This window comes from Ambystoma mexicanum (genome assembly GCF_040938575.1).
Source record: "Ambystoma mexicanum isolate Mex_15411 chromosome 12 unlocalized genomic scaffold, UKY_AmexF1_1 Mex_chr12_unloc.1, whole genome shotgun sequence".
NCBI lineage: Eukaryota > Metazoa > Chordata > Amphibia > Caudata > Ambystomatidae > Ambystoma > Ambystoma mexicanum.
Window position 1 is genome coordinate 2,343,130 of NW_027182322.1, and position 16,971 is coordinate 2,360,100.

The 16,971-nt window shown below is 45.3% G+C and overlaps 1 non-coding gene across 1 annotated transcript; it reads left to right on the forward strand.

Annotated features, from left to right (window-relative positions):
• The first annotated feature begins 7,368 nt into the window (after nt 1–7,368).
• TRNAH-GUG (transfer RNA histidin (anticodon GUG)) lies at nt 7,369–7,440 on the forward strand. The gene has a single exon. It is a non-coding gene; the product is annotated as a tRNA-His (tRNA).
• The last annotated feature ends 9,531 nt before the right edge of the window (nt 7,441–16,971 follow it).

A 16,971-nucleotide genomic window follows, 5' to 3' on the forward strand; every position in this document is an offset into this window, starting at 1 on the left:
TGCATCCTTGTATGCAGGTGTGACATGTAGTCATCATGAACATGCATCCCTTTATAAGGACATAACATGGAGGACGCATGAACATGAATGCCTGAATTTTATGGTGGTGGCCTTCGGGTGATTTGGCACGTGCAATTGGTGAAGAGCACTTCTCCTGCGCAAAAAAATAAATTTACTATTAGCACCCCGGAGGGAGCCTCTGCACTTCTTAAAGGGAGAAACCTCTGCAATGGAAGGGGACAGGGTCAATAACAGCTGTAAACTCTCACAAGACCATCACTGCTCTCACACTTTCCTGCTCTCAGGCTGGCGGGCCATTATCGGCCCTGGCTGCCGCACCATTGCCAGGTTTGTGTAACTATATTATTTCTAATTGGCTCCACTTTGATGACTTTCATTTGGATTCTGACTTGATTATTGAGATCTTAAATAAGTGACTGGGGATCAGGTGTCCACTTATTCTCATGGATAACATCACAACCAAGCTTTAATTCAAACATGAGTCATGACATCACAGATGGAGTACAGCTTATGATAGAGGTGGAACGTCACATTGTAGCAGCCCAAGTAGCTCGCTATGATCGTATAGTGGTTAGTACTCTGCGTTGTGGCCGCAGCAACCTCGGTTCGAATCCGAGTCACGGCATTGCGGTGAGGCAATGTCACGGCAGTTGGGCAGATATTTTAGAATTTCCATTAATACATTGGCAATCTCTGTGGAGGACTGAAACAATTCGATATGTCCTGTTACTGTTATGAACCTTTTGTTTCTTTAATGCTCTTTGCACACTTTTTCATCGGGTGACTGTAATGTATTTCAACCAAATCTAATTAAGAGCGCATTATGTGGTGACATTTGCAGTACATGAAACATTATAACACTGCCATTTACGTCAATAACCACTAGCTTGATTAAGACATATGTATTGCAGCGACAGTATTTCCCAGTTACAAATGGGAATAAAAACAACATCCGCGAGGGATTGAACCAACGACATTTAACTGATGTTGCCAATGGAGCGCGTTACAGAGAGCGCAAAGTCCCGCCTTTACAGTCACACGCTGATGATAATACAGATGTTTAAATAAACAGGCATATCTGTGGACTTGTGGTCTTTCTACATTGGGACTCATAGTCTAGTCCTAGGCTATTGTAGGCACTGGCGTATCTTCTAGTGGAATGAGAGGCATTCTGTAGTCGCGTGAAAGGACCTTTCAAGTCAATCTGATCTGTATTGTCCTGTGAAAAAAAATGTTCTTAGACACAGTGAGGAGTTTTTGGGGATAATGGGAAAATCATTTCCAACTAAATGACAGGAATTTCTTAGTCCAATCATGAGGTGTGCTAGGCATTTTTATACTGTGGCGGAAAGAGAGAGAGTATAACAGTAATTATAAATAAAGGGCCAAGGAAGTGACAGTTTATGGAAGGAACAATTTGCACATAGTTTTAGAATTTGGTCAGGAGGAGGACAATGTGCTTACACATATGAAACATTAGAAGGTAGACATTATGGAAGCACATATATTTCTTTATTTTTATTGTATTTGGGGAGAGGGGGTTAATATAGCACGTCCAATGTGGAAAAGTGCTTTCCATAGCACCTTGCAGGTGGGCGACATCTAGAGCTGTGCAGTAGCCACCCATGCCCCAGACGTCAAAGAGAACAAGAAGTTACACATGTTGGAAGTGAGGGTGAGACATTGAGGAGATATGATCCCCGTATGAAGCCGAGAAAAGGAGGAGGCGTGAACGTGCATCCATGTATGCAGGCGAGAAGGGAAGGAGCATTGGTCATGCATCCCTGCATGAGGGTGAGACAGGGAGGAGATATGATCCCCGTATGAAGCCGAGAGAAGGAGGAGGTGTGAACGTGCATCCATGTATGCGGGCGAGACAGGAAGGAGCATTGGTCATGCATCCCTGCATGAGGGTGAGACAGGGAGGAGATATGATCCCCGTATGAAGCCGAGAGAAGGAGGAGGCGTGAACGTGCATCCATGTATGCAGGCGAGAAGGGAAGGAGCATTGGTCATGCATCCCCTCATGAGGGTGAGACAGGGAGGAGATAAAATCCCTGTATGAAGCCGAGAGAACGAGGAGACATGAACGTGCATCCATGTATGCGGGCGAGAAGGGAAGGAGCATTGGTCATGCATCCCTGCATGAGGGTGAGACAGGGAGAAGATAAAATCCCTGTATGAAGCCAAGAGAACGAGGCGGCATGAACATGCATCCTTGTATGCAGGTGTGACATGGAGTCATCATGAACATGCATCCCTTTATAAGGACATAACATGGAGGACGCATGAACATGAATGCCTGAATTTTATGGTGGTGGCCTTCGGGTGATTTGGCACGTGCAATTGGTGAAGAGCACTTCTCCTGCGCAAAAAAATAAATTTACTATTAGCACCCCGGAGGGAGCCTCTGCACTTCTTATAGGGAGAAAACTCTGCAATGGAAGGGGACAGGGTCAATAACAGCTGTAAACTCTCACAAGACCATCACTGCTCTCACACTTTCCTGCTCTCAGGCTGGCGGGCCATTATCGGCCCTGGCTGCCGCACCATTGCCAGGTTTGTGTAACTATATTATTTCTAATTGGCTCCACTTTGATGACTTTCATTTGGATTCTGACTTGATTATTGAGATCTTAAATAAGTGACTGGGGATCAGGTGTCCACTTATTCTCATGGATAACATCACAACCAACCTTTAATTCAAACATGAGTCATGACATCACAGATGGAGTACAGCTTATGATAGAGGTGGAACGTCACATTGTAGCAGCCCAAGTAGCTCGCCGTGATCGTATAGTGGTTAGTACTCTGCGTTGTGGCCGCAGCAAACTCGGTTCGAATCCGAGTCACGGCATTGCGGTAAGGCAATGTCACGGCAGTTGGGCAGATATTTTAGAATTTCCATTAATACATTGGCAATCTCTGTGGAGGACTGAAACAATTCGATATGTCCTGTTACTGTTATGAACCTTTTGTTTCTTTAATGCTCTTTGCACACTTTTTCATCGGGTGACTGTAATGTATTTCAACCAAATCTAATTAAGAGCGCATTATGTGGTGACATTTGCAGTACATGAAACATTATAACACTGCCATTTACGTCAATAACCACTAGCTTGATTAAGACATATGTATTGCAGCGACAGTATTTCCTAGTTACAAATGGGAATAAAAACAACATCCGCGAGGGATTGAACCAACGACATTTAACTGATGTTGCCAATGGAGCGCGTTACAGAGAGCGCGAGGTCCCGCCTTTACAGTCACACGCTGATGATAATACAGATGTTTAAATAAACAGGCATATCTGTGGACTTGTGGTCTTTCTACATTGGGACTCATAGTCTAGTCCTAGGCTATTGTAGGCACTGGCGTATCTTTTAGTGGAATGAGAGGCATTCTGTAGTCGCGTGAAAGGACCTTTCAAGTCAATCTGATCTGTATTGTCCTGTGAAAAAAAGCGTTCTTAGACACAGTGAGGAGTTTTTGGGGATAATGGGAAAATCATTTCCAACTAAATGACAGGAATTTCTTAGTCCAATCATGAGGTGTGCTAGGCTTTTTTATACTGTGGCGGAAAGAGAGAGAGTATAACAGTCATTATAAATAAAGGGCCAAGGAAGTGACAGTTTATGGAAGGAACAATTTGCACATAGTTTTAGAATGTGGTCAGGAGGAGGACAATGTGCTTACACATATGAAACATTAGAAGGTAGACATTATGGAAGCACATATATTTCTTTATTTTTATTGTATTTGGGGAGAGGGGGTTAATATAGCACGTCCAATGTGGAAAAGTGCTTTCCATAGCACCTTGCAGGTGGGCGACATCTAGAGCTGTGCAGTAGCCACCCATGCCCCAGACGTCAAAGAGAACAAGAAGTTACACATGTTGGAAGTGAGGGTCAGACATTGAGGAGATATGATCCCCCTATGAAGCAGAGAAAAGGAGGAGGCGTGAACGTGCATCCATGTATGCAGGTGAGAAGGGAAGGAACATTGGTCATGCATCCCTGCATGAGGGTGAGACAGGGAGGAGATATGATCCCCGTATGAAGCCGAGAGAAGGAGGAGGCGTGAACGTGCATCCATGTATGCGGGCGAGACAGGAAGGAGCATTGGTCATACATCCCTGCATGAGGGTGAGACAGGGAGGAGATATGATCCCCGTATGAAGCCGAGAGAAGGAGGAGGCGTGAACGTGCATCCATGTATGCGGGCGAGACAGGAAGGAGCATTGGTCATGCATCCCTGCATGAGGGTGAGACAGGGAGGAGATATGATCCCCGTATGAAGCCGAGAGAAGGAGGAGGCGTGAACGTGCATCCATGTATGCGGGCGAGACGGGAAGGAGCATTGGTCATGCATCCCTTCCCGAGGGTGAGACAGGGAGGAGATAAAATCCCCGTATGAAGCCGAGAGAACGAGGAGACATGAACGTGCATCCATGTATGCGGGCGAGAAGGGAAGGAGCATTGGTCATGCATCCCTGCATGAGGGTGAGACAGGGAGAAGATAAAATCCCTGTATGAAGCCAAGAGAACGAGGCGGCATGAACATGCATCCTTGTATGCAGGTGTGACATGGAGTCATCATGAACATGCATCCCTTTATAAGGACATAACATGGAGGACGCATGAACATGAATGCCTGAATTTTATGGTGGTGGCCTTCGGGTGATTTGGCACGTGCAATTGGTGAAGAGCACTTCTCCTGCGCAAAAAAATAAATTTACTATTAGCACCCCGGAGGGAGCCTCTGCACTTCTTATAGGTAACTATATTATTTCTAATTGGCTCCACTTTGATGACTTTCATTTGGATTCTGACTTGATTATTGAGATCTTAAATAAGTGACTGGGGATCAGGTGTCCACTTATTCTCATGGATAACATCACAACCAACCTTTAATTCAAACATGAGTCATGACATCACAGATGGAGTACAGCTTATGATAGAGGTGGAACGTCACATTGTAGCAGCCCAAGTAGCTCGCCGTGATCGTATAGTGGTTAGTACTCTGCGTTGTGGCCGCAGCAAACTCGGTTCGAATCCGAGTCACGGCATTGCGGTAAGGCAATGTCACGGCAGTTGGGCAGATATTTTAGAATTTCCATTAATACATTGGCAATCTCTGTGGAGGACTGAAACAATTCGATATGTCCTGTTACTGTTATGAACCTTTTGTTTCTTTAATGCTCTTTGCACACTTTTTCATCGGGTGACTGTAATGTATTTCAACCAAATCTAATTAAGAGCGCATTATGTGGTGACATTTGCAGTACATGAAACATTATAACACTGCCATTTACGTCAATAACCACTAGCTTGATTAAGACATATGTATTGCAGCGACAGTATTTCCCAGTTACAAATGGGAATAAAAACAACATCCGCGAGGGATTGAACCAACGACATTTAACTGATGTTGCCAATGGAGCGCGTTACAGAGAGCGCGAGGTCCCGCCTTTACAGTCACACGCTGATGATAATACAGATGTTTAAATAAACAGGCATATCTGTGGACTTGTGGTCTTTCTACATTGGGACTCATAGTCTAGTCCTAGGCTATTGTAGGCACTGGCGTATCTTTTAGTGGAATGAGAGGCATTCTGTAGTCGCGTGAAAGGACCTTTCAAGTCAATCTGATCTGTATTGTCCTGTGAAAAAAAGCGTTCTTAGACACAGTGAGGAGTTTTTGGGGATAATGGGAAAATCATTTCCAACTAAATGACAGGAATTTCTTAGTCCAATCATGAGGTGTGCTAGGCTTTTTTATACTGTGGCGGAAAGAGAGAGAGTATAACAGTCATTATAAATAAAGGGCCAAGGAAGTGACAGTTTATGGAAGGAACAATTTGCACATAGTTTTAGAATGTGGTCAGGAGGAGGACAATGTGCTTACACATATGAAACATTAGAAGGTAGACATTATGGAAGCACATATATTTCTTTATTTTTATTGTATTTGGGGAGAGGGGGTTAATATAGCACGTCCAATGTGGAAAAGTGCTTTCCATAGCACCTTGCAGGTGGGCGACATCTAGAGCTGTGCAGTAGCCACCCATGCCCCAGACGTCAAAGAGAACAAGAAGTTACACATGTTGGAAGTGAGGGTGAGACATTGAAGAGATATGATCCCCCTATGAAGCAGAGAAAAGGAGGAGGCGTGAACGTGCATCCATGTATGCAGGTGAGAAGGGAAGGAACATTGGTCATGCATCCCTGCATGAGGGTGAGACAGGGAGGAGATATGATCCCCGTATGAAGCCGAGAGAAGGAGGAGGCGTGAACGTGCATCCATGTATGCGGGCGAGACAGGAAGGAGCATTGGTCATGCATCCCTGCATGAGGGTGAGACAGGGAGGAGATATGATCCCCGTATGAAGCCGAGAGAAGGAGGAGGCGTGAACGTGCATCCATGTATGCGGGCGAGACAGGAAGGAGCATTGGTCATGCATCCCTGCATGAGGGTGAGACAGGGAGGAGATATGATCCCCGTATGAAGCCGAGAGAAGGAGGAGGCGTGAACGTGCATCCATGTATGCGGGCGAGACGGGAAGGAGCATTGGTCATGCATCCCTTCCCGAGGGTGAGACAGGGAGGAGATAAAATCCCCGTATGAAGCCGAGAGAACGAGGAGACATGAACGTGCATCCATGTATGCGGGCGAGAAGGGAAGGAGCATTGGTCATGCATCCCTGCATGAGGGTGAGACAGGGAGGAGATAAAATCCCTGTATGAAGCCAAGAGAACGAGGCGGCATGAACATGCATCCTTGTATGCAGGTGTGACATGTAGTCATCATGAACATGCATCCCTTTATAAGGACATAACATGGAGGACGCATGAACATGAATGCCTGAATTTTATGGTGGTGGCCTTCGGGTGATTTGGCGCGTGCAATTGGTGAAGAGCACTTCTCCTGCGCAAAAAAATAAATTTACTATTAGCACCCCGGAGGGAGCCTCTGCACTTCTTATAGGGAGAAAACTCTGCAATGGAAGGGGACAGGGTCAATAACAGCTGTAAACTCTCACAAGACCATCACTGCTCTCACACTTTCCTGCTCTCAGGCTGGCGGGCCATTTTCGGCCCTGGCTGCCGCACCATTGCCAGGTTTGTGTAACTATATTATTTCTAATTGGCTCCACTTTGATGACTTTCATTTGGATTCTGACTTGATTATTGAGATCTTAAATAAGTGACTGGGGATCAGGTGTCCACTTATTCTCATGGATAACATCACAACCAAGCTTTAATTCAAACATGAGTCATGACATCACAGATGGAGTACAGCTTATGATAGAGGTGGAACGTCACATTGTAGCAGCCCAAGTAGCTCGCTGTGATCGTATAGTGGTTAGTACTCTGCGTTGTGGCCGCAGCAACCTCGGTTCGAATCCGAGTCACGGCATTGCGGTGAGGCAATGTCACGGCAGTTGGGCAGATATTTTAGAATTTCCATTAATACATTGGCAATCTCTGTGGAGGACTGAAACAATTCGATATGTCCTGTTACTGTTATGAACCTTTTGTTTCTTTAATGCTCTTTGCACACTTTTTCATCGGGTGACTGTAATGTATTTCAACCAAATCTAATTAAGAGCGCATTATGTGGTGACATTTGCAGTACATGAAACATTATAACACTGCCATTTACGTCAATAACCACTAGCTTGATTAAGACATATGTATTGCAGCGACAGTATTTCCCAGTTACAAATGGGAATAAAAACAACATCCGCGAGGGATTGAACCAACGACATTTAACTGATGTTGCCAATGGAGCGCGTTACAGAGAGCGCAAAGTCCCGCCTTTACAGTCACACGCTGATGATAATACAGATGTTTAAATAAACAGGCATATCTGTGGACTTGTGGTCTTTCTACATTGGGACTCATAGTCTAGTCCTAGGCTATTGTAGGCACTGGCGTATCTTCTAGTGGAATGAGAGGCATTCTGTAGTCGCGTGAAAGGACCTTTCAAGTCAATCTGATCTGTATTGTCCTGTGAAAAAAAATGTTCTTAGACACAGTGAGGAGTTTTTGGGGATAATGGGAAAATCATTTCCAACTAAATGACAGGAATTTCTTAGTCCAATCATGAGGTGTGCTAGGCATTTTTATACTGTGGCGGAAAGAGAGAGAGTATAACAGTCATTATAAATAAAGGGCCAAGGAAGTGACAGTTTATGGAAGGAACAATTTGCACATAGTTTTAGAATTTGGTCAGGAGGAGGACAATGTGCTTACACATATGAAACATTAGAAGGTAGACATTATGGAAGCACATATATTTCTTTATTTTTATTGTATTTGGGGAGAGGGGGTTAATATAGCACGTCCAATGTGGAAAAGTGCTTTCCATAGCACCTTGCAGGTGGGCGACATCTAGAGCTGTGCAGTAGCCACCCATGCCCCAGACGTCAAAGAGAACAAGAAGTTACACATGTTGGAAGTGAGGGTGAGACATTGAGGAGATATGATCCCCGTATGAAGCCGAGAAAAGGAGGAGGCGTGAACGTGCATCCATGTATGCAGGCGAGAAGGGAAGGAGCATTGGTCATGCATCCCTGCATGAGGGTGAGACAGGGAGGAGATATGATCCCCGTATGAAGCCGAGAGAAGGAGGAGGTGTGAACGTGCATCCATGTATGCGGGCGAGACAGGAAGGAGCATTGGTCATGCATCCCTGCATGAGGGTGAGACAGGGAGGAGATATGATCCCCGTATGAAGCCGAGAGAAGGAGGAGGCGTGAACGTGCATCCATGTATGCAGGCGAGAAGGGAAGGAGCATTGGTCATGCATCCCCTCATGAGGGTGAGACAGGGAGGAGATATGATCCCCGTATGAAGCCGAGAGAAGGAGGAGGCGTGAACGTGCATCCATGTATGCAGGCGAGACGGGAAGGAGCATTGGTCATGCATCCCTTCCTGAGGGTGAGACAGGGAGGAGATAAAATCCCCGTATGAAGCCGAGAGAACGAGGAGACATGAACGTGCATCCATGTATGCGGGCGAGAAGGGAAGGAGCATTGGTCATGCATCCCTGCATGAGGGTGAGACAGGGAGAAGATAAAATCCCTGTATGAAGCCAAGAGAACGAGGCGGCATGAACATGCATCCTTGTATGCAGGTGTGACATGGAGTCATCATGAACATGCATCCCTTTATAAGGACATAACATGGAGGACGCATGAACATGAATGCCTGAATTTTATGGCGGTGGCCTTCGGGTGATTTGGCACGTGCAATTGGTGAAGAGCACTTCTCCTGCGCAAAAAAATAAATTTACTATTAGCACCCCGGAGGGAGCCTCTGCACTTCTTATAGGGAGAAAACTCTGCAATGGAAGGGGACAGGGTCAATAACAGCTGTAAACTCTCACAAGACCATCACTGCTCTCACACTTTCCTGCTCTCAGGCTGGCGGGCCATTATCGGCCCTGGCTGCCGCACCATTGCCAGGTTTGTGTAACTATATTATTTCTAATTGGCTCCACTTTGATGACTTTCATTTGGATTCTGACTTGATTATTGAGATCTTAAATAAGTGACTGGGGATCAGGTGTCCACTTATTCTCATGGATAACATCACAACCAACCTTTAATTCAAACATGAGTCATGACATCACAGATGGAGTACAGCTTATGATAGAGGTGGAACGTCACATTGTAGCAGCCCAAGTAGCTCGCCGTGATCGTATAGTGGTTAGTACTCTGCGTTGTGGCCGCAGCAAACTCGGTTCGAATCCGAGTCACGGCATTGCGGTGAGGCAATGTCACGGCAGATATTTTAGAATTTCCATTAATACATTGGCAATCTCTGTGGAGGACTGAAACAATTCGATATGTCCTGTTACTGTTATGAACCTTTTGTTTCTTTAATGCTCTTTGCACACTTTTTCATCGGGTGACTGTAATGTATTTCAACCAAATCTAATTAAGAGCGCATTATGTGGTGACATTTGCAGTACATGAAACATTATAACACTGCCATTTACGTCAATAACCACTAGCTTGATTAAGACATATGTATTGCAGCGACAGTATTTCCCAGTTACAAATGGGAATAAAAACAACATCCGCGAGGGATTGAACCAACGACATTTAACTGATGTTGCCAATGGAGCGCGTTACAGAGAGCGCAAGGTCCCGCCTTTACAGTCACATGCTGATGATAATACAGATGTTTAAATAAACAGGCATATCTGTGGACTTGTGGTCTTTCTACATTGGGACTCATAGTCTAGTCCTAGGCTATTGTAGGCACTGGCGTATCTTTTAGTGGAATGAGAGGCATTCTGTAGTCGCGTGAAAGGACCTTTCAAGTCAATCTGATCTGTATTGTCCTGTGAAAAAAAGCGTTCTTAGACACAGTGAGGAGTTTTTGGGGATAATGGGAAAATCATTTCCAACTAAATGACAGGAATTTCTTAGTCCAATCATGAGGTGTGCTAGGCTTTTTTATACTGTGGCGGAAAGAGAGAGAGTATAATAGTCATTATAAATAAAGGGCGAAGGAAGTGACAGTTTATGGAAGGAACAATTTGCACATAGTTTTAGAATGTGGTCAGGAGGAGGACAATGTGCTTACACATATGAAACATTAGAAGGTAGACATTATGGAAGCACATATATTTCTTTATTTTTATTGTATTTGGGGAGAGGGGGTTAATATAGCACGTCCAATGTGGAAAAGTGCTTTCCATAGCACCTTGCAGGTGGGCGACATCTAGATCTGTGCAGTAGCCACCCATGCCCCAGACGTCAAAGAGAACAAGAAGTTACACATGTTGGAAGTGAGGGTGAGACATTGAGGAGATATGATCCCCGTATGAAGCCGAGAGAAGGAGGAGGCGTGAACGTGCATCCATGTATGCAGGCGAGAAGGGAAGGAGCATTGGTCATGCATCCCTGCATGAGGGTGAGACAGGGAGGAGATATGATCCCCGTATGAAGCCGAGAGAAGGAGGAGGCGTGAACGTGCATCCATGTATGCGGGCGAGACAGGAAGGAGCGTTGGTCATGCATCCCTGCATGAGGGTGAGACAGGGAGGAGATATGATCCCCGTATGAAGCCGAGAGAAGGAGGAGGCGTGAACGTTGCTCCATGTATGCAGGCGAGAAGGGAAGGAGCATTGGTCATGCATCCCTGCATGAGGGTGAGACAGGGAGGAGATATGATCCCCGTATGAAGCCGAGAGAAGGAGGAGGCGTGAACGTGCATCCATGTATGCGGGCGAGACAGGAAGGAGCATTGGTCATGCATCCCTGCATGAGGGTGAGACAGGGAGGAGATATGATCCCCGTATGAAGCCGAGAGAAGGAGGAGGCGTGAACGTGCATCCATGTATGCGGGCGAGACGGGAAGGAGCATTGGTCATGCATCCCTTCCTGAGGGTGAGACAGGGAGGAGATAAAATCCCCGTATGAAGCCGAGAGAACGACAAGACATGAACGTGCATCCATGTATGCGGGCGAGAAGGGAAGGAGCATTGGTCATGCATCCCTGCATGAGGGTGAGACAGGGAGGAGATAAAATCCCTTTATGAAGCCAAGAGAACGAGGCGGCATGAACATGCATCCTTGTATGCAGGTGTGACATGGAGTCATCATGAACATGCATCCCTTTATAAGGACATAACATGGAGGACGCATGAACATGAATGCCTGAATTTTATGGTGGTGGCCTTCGGGTGATTTGGCACGTGCAATTGGTCAAGAGCACTTCTCCTGCGCAAAAAAATAAATGTACTATTAGCACCCCGGAGGGAGCCTCTGCACTTCTTATAGGGAGAAAACTCTGCAATGGAAGGGGACAGGTTCAATAACAGCTGTAAACTCTCACAAGACCATCACTGCTCTCACACTTTCCTGCTCTCAGGCTGGCGGGCCATTATCAGCCCTGGCTGCCGCACCATTGCCAGGTTTGTGTAACTATATTATTTCTAATTGGCTCCACTTTGATGACTTTCATTTGGATTCTGACTTGATTATTGAGATCTTAAATAAGTGACTGGGGATCAGTTGTCCACTTATTCTCATGGATAACATCACAACCAACCTTTAATTCAAACATGAGTCATGACATCACAGATGGAGTACAGCTTATGATAGAGGTGGAACGTCGCATTGTAGCTGCCCAAGTAGCTCACCGTGATCGTATAGTGGTTAGTACTCTGCGTTGTGGCCGCAGCAACCTCTGTTCAAATCTGAGTCACGGCATTGCGGTGAGGCAATGTCACGGCAGTTGGGCAGATATTTTAGAATTTCCATTAATACATTGGCAATCTCTGTGGAGGACTGAAACAATTCGATATGTCCTGTTACTGTTATGAACCTTTTGTTTCTTTAATGCTCTTTGCACACTTTTTCATCGGGTGACTGTAATGTATTTCAACCAAATCTAATTAAGAGCGCATTATGTGGTGACATTTGCAGTACATGAAACATTATAACACTGCCATTTACGTCAATAACCACTAGCTTGATTAAGACATATGTATTGCAGCGACAGTATTTCCCAGTTACAAATGGGAATAAAAACAACATCCGCGAGGGATTGAACCAACGACATTTAACTGATGTTGCCAATGGAGCACGTTACAGAGAGCGCGAGGTCCCGCCTTTACAGTCACACGCTGATGATAATACAGATGTTTAAATAAACAGGCATATCTGTGGACTTGTGGTCTTTCTACATTGGGACTCATAGTCTAGTCCTAGGCTATTGTAGGCACTGGCGTATCTTTTAGTGGAATGAGAGGCATTCTGTAGTCGCGTGAAAGGACCTTTCAAGTCAATCTGATCTGTATTGTCCTGTGAAAAAAAGCGTTCTTAGACACAGTGAGGAGTTTTTGGGGATAATGGGAAAATCATTTCCAACTAAATGACAGGAATTTCTTAGTCCAATCATGAGGTGTGCTAGGCTTTTTTATACTGTGGCGGAAAGAGAGAGAGTATAACAGTCATTATAAATAAAGGGCCAAGGAAGTGACAGTTTATGGAAGGAACAATTTGCACATAGTTTTAGAATGTGGTCAGGAGGAGGACAATGTGCTTACACATATGAAACATTAGAAGGTAGACATTATGGAAGCACATATATTTCTTTATTTTTATTGTATTTGGGGAGAGGGGGTTAATATAGCACGTCCAATGTGGAAAAGTGCTTTCCATAGCACCTTGCAGGTGGGCGACATCTAGAGCTGTGCAGTAGCCACCCATGCCCCAGACGTCAAAGAGAACAAGAAGTTACACATGTTGGAAGTGAGGGTGAGACATTGAGGAGATATGATCCCCCTATGAAGCCGAGAAAAGGAGGAGGCGTGAACGTGCATCCATGTATGCGGGCGAGACAGGAAGGAGCATTGGTCATGCATCCCTGCATGAGGGTGAGACAGGGAGGAGATATGATCCCCGTATGAAGCCGAGAGAAGGAGGAGGCGTGAACGTGCATCCATGTATGCGGGCGAGACAGGAAGGAGCATTGGTCATGCATCCCTGCATGAGGGTGAGACAGGGAGGAGATATGATCCCCGTATGAAGCCGAGAGAACGAGGAGACATGAACGTGCATCCATGTATGCGGGCGAGAAGGGAAGGAGCATTGGTCATGCATCCCTGCATGAGGGTGAGACAGGGAGGAGATAAAATCCCTGTATGAAGCCAAGAGAACGAGGCGGCATGAACATGCATCCTTGTATGCAGGCGTGACATGTAGTCATCATGAACATGCATCCCTTTATAAGGACATAACATGGAGGACGCATGAACATGAATGCCTGAATTTTATGGTGGTGGCCTTCGGGTGATTTGGCACGTGCAATTGGTGAAGAGCACTTCTCCTGCGCAAAAAAATAAATTTACTATTAGCACCCCGGAGGGAGCCTCTGCACTTCTTAAAGGGAGAAACCTCTGCAATGGAAGGGGACAGGGTCAATAACAGCTGTAAACTCTCACAAGACCATCACTGCTCTCACACTTTCCTGCTCTCAGGCTGGCGGGCCATTATCGGCCCTGGCTGCCGCACCATTGCCAGGTTTGTGTAACTATATTATTTCTAATTGGCTCCACTTTGATGACTTTCATTTGGATTCTGACTTGATTATTGAGATCTTAAATAAGTGACTGGGGATCAGGTGTCCACTTATTCTCATGGATAACATCACAACCAAGCTTTAATTCAAACATGAGTCATGACATCACAGATGGAGTACAGCTTATGATAGAGGTGGAACGTCACATTGTAGCAGCCCAAGTAGCTCGCTATGATCGTATAGTGGTTAGTACTCTGCGTTGTGGCCGCAGCAACCTCGGTTTGAATCCGAGTCACGGCATTGCGGTGAGGCAATGTCACGGCAGTTGGGCAGATATTTTAGAATTTCCATTAATACATTGGCAATCTCTGTGGAGGACTGAAACAATTCGATATGTCCTGTTACTGTTATGAACCTTTTGTTTCTTTAATGCTCTTTGCACACTTTTTCATCGGGTGACTGTAATGTATTTCAACCAAATCTAATTAAGAGCGCATTATGTGGTGACATTTGCAGTACATGAAACATTATAACACTGCCATTTACGTCAATAACCACTAGCTTGATTAAGACATATGTATTGCAGCGACAGTATTTCCCAGTTACAAATGGGAATAAAAACAACATCCGCGAGGGATTGAACCAACGACATTTAACTGATGTTGCCAATGGAGCGCGTTACAGAGAGCGCAAAGTCCCGCCTTTACAGTCACACGCTGATGATAATACAGATGTTTAAATAAACAGGCATATCTGTGGACTTGTGGTCTTTCTACATTGGGACTCATAGTCTAGTCCTAGGCTATTGTAGGCACTGGCGTATCTTCTAGTGGAATGAGAGGCATTCTGTAGTCGCGTGAAAGGACCTTTCAAGTCAATCTGATCTGTATTGTCCTGTGAAAAAAAATGTTCTTAGACACAGTGAGGAGTTTTTGGGGATAATGGGAAAATCATTTCCAACTAAATGACAGGAATTTCTTAGTCCAATCATGAGGTGTGCTAGGCATTTTTATACTGTGGCGGAAAGAGAGAGAGTATAACAGTAATTATAAATAAAGGGCCAAGGAAGTGACAGTTTATGGAAGGAACAATTTGCACATAGTTTTAGAATTTGGTCAGGAGGAGGACAATGTGCTTACACATATGAAACATTAGAAGGTAGACATTATGGAAGCACATATATTTCTTTATTTTTATTGTATTTGGGGAGAGGGGGTTAATATAGCACGTCCAATGTGGAAAAGTGCTTTCCATAGCACCTTGCAGGTGGGCGACATCTAGAGCTGTGCAGTAGCCACCCATGCCCCAGACGTCAAAGAGAACAAGAAGTTACACATGTTGGAAGTGAGGGTGAGACATTGAGGAGATATGATCCCCGTATGAAGCCGAGAAAAGGAGGAGGCGTGAACGTGCATCCATGTATGCAGGCGAGAAGGGAAGGAGCATTGGTCATGCATCCCTGCATGAGGGTGAGACAGGGAGGAGATATGATCCCCGTATGAAGCCGAGAGAAGGAGGAGGTGTGAACGTGCATCCATGTATGCGGGCGAGACAGGAAGGAGCATTGGTCATGCATCCCTGCATGAGGGTGAGACAGGGAGGAGATATGATCCCCGTATGAAGCCGAGAGAAGGAGGAGGCGTGAACGTGCATCCATGTATGCAGGCGAGAAGGGAAGGAGCATTGGTCATGCATCCCCTCATGAGGGTGAGACAGGGAGGAGATAAAATCCCTGTATGAAGCCGAGAGAACGAGGAGACATGAACGTGCATCCATGTATGCGGGCGAGAAGGGAAGGAGCATTGGTCATGCATCCCTGCATGAGGGTGAGACAGGGAGAAGATAAAATCCCTGTATGAAGCCAAGAGAACGAGGCGGCATGAACATGCATCCTTGTATGCAGGTGTGACATGGAGTCATCATGAACATGCATCCCTTTATAAGGACATAACATGGAGGACGCATGAACATGAATGCCTGAATTTTATGGTGGTGGCCTTCGGGTGATTTGGCACGTGCAATTGGTGAAGAGCACTTCTCCTGCGCAAAAAAATAAATTTACTATTAGCACCCCGGAGGGAGCCTCTGCACTTCTTATAGGGAGAAAACTCTGCAATGGAAGGGGACAGGGTCAATAACAGCTGTAAACTCTCACAAGACCATCACTGCTCTCACACTTTCCTGCTCTCAGGCTGGCGGGCCATTATCGGCCCTGGCTGCCGCACCATTGCCAGGTTTGTGTAACTATATTATTTCTAATTGGCTCCACTTTGATGACTTTCATTTGGATTCTGACTTGATTATTGAGATCTTAAATAAGTGACTGGGGATCAGGTGTCCACTTATTCTCATGGATAACATCACAACCAACCTTTAATTCAAACATGAGTCATGACATCACAGATGGAGTACAGCTTATGATAGAGGTGGAACGTCACATTGTAGCAGCCCAAGTAGCTCGCCGTGATCGTATAGTGGTTAGTACTCTGCGTTGTGGCCGCAGCAAACTCGGTTCGAATCCGAGTCACGGCATTGCGGTAAGGCAATGTCACGGCAGTTGGGCAGATATTTTAGAATTTCCATTAATACATTGGCAATCTCTGTGGAGGACTGAAACAATTCGATATGTCCTGTTACTGTTATGAACCTTTTGTTTCTTTAATGCTCTTTGCACACTTTTTCATCGGGTGACTGTAATGTATTTCAACCAAATCTAATTAAGAGCGCATTATGTGGTGACATTTGCAGTACATGAAACATTATAACACTGCCATTTACGTCAATAACCACTAGCTTGATTAAGACATATGTATTGCAGCGACAGTATTTCCTAGTTACAAATGGGAATAAAAACAACATCCGCGAGGGATTGAACCAACGACATTTAACTGATGTTGCCAATGGA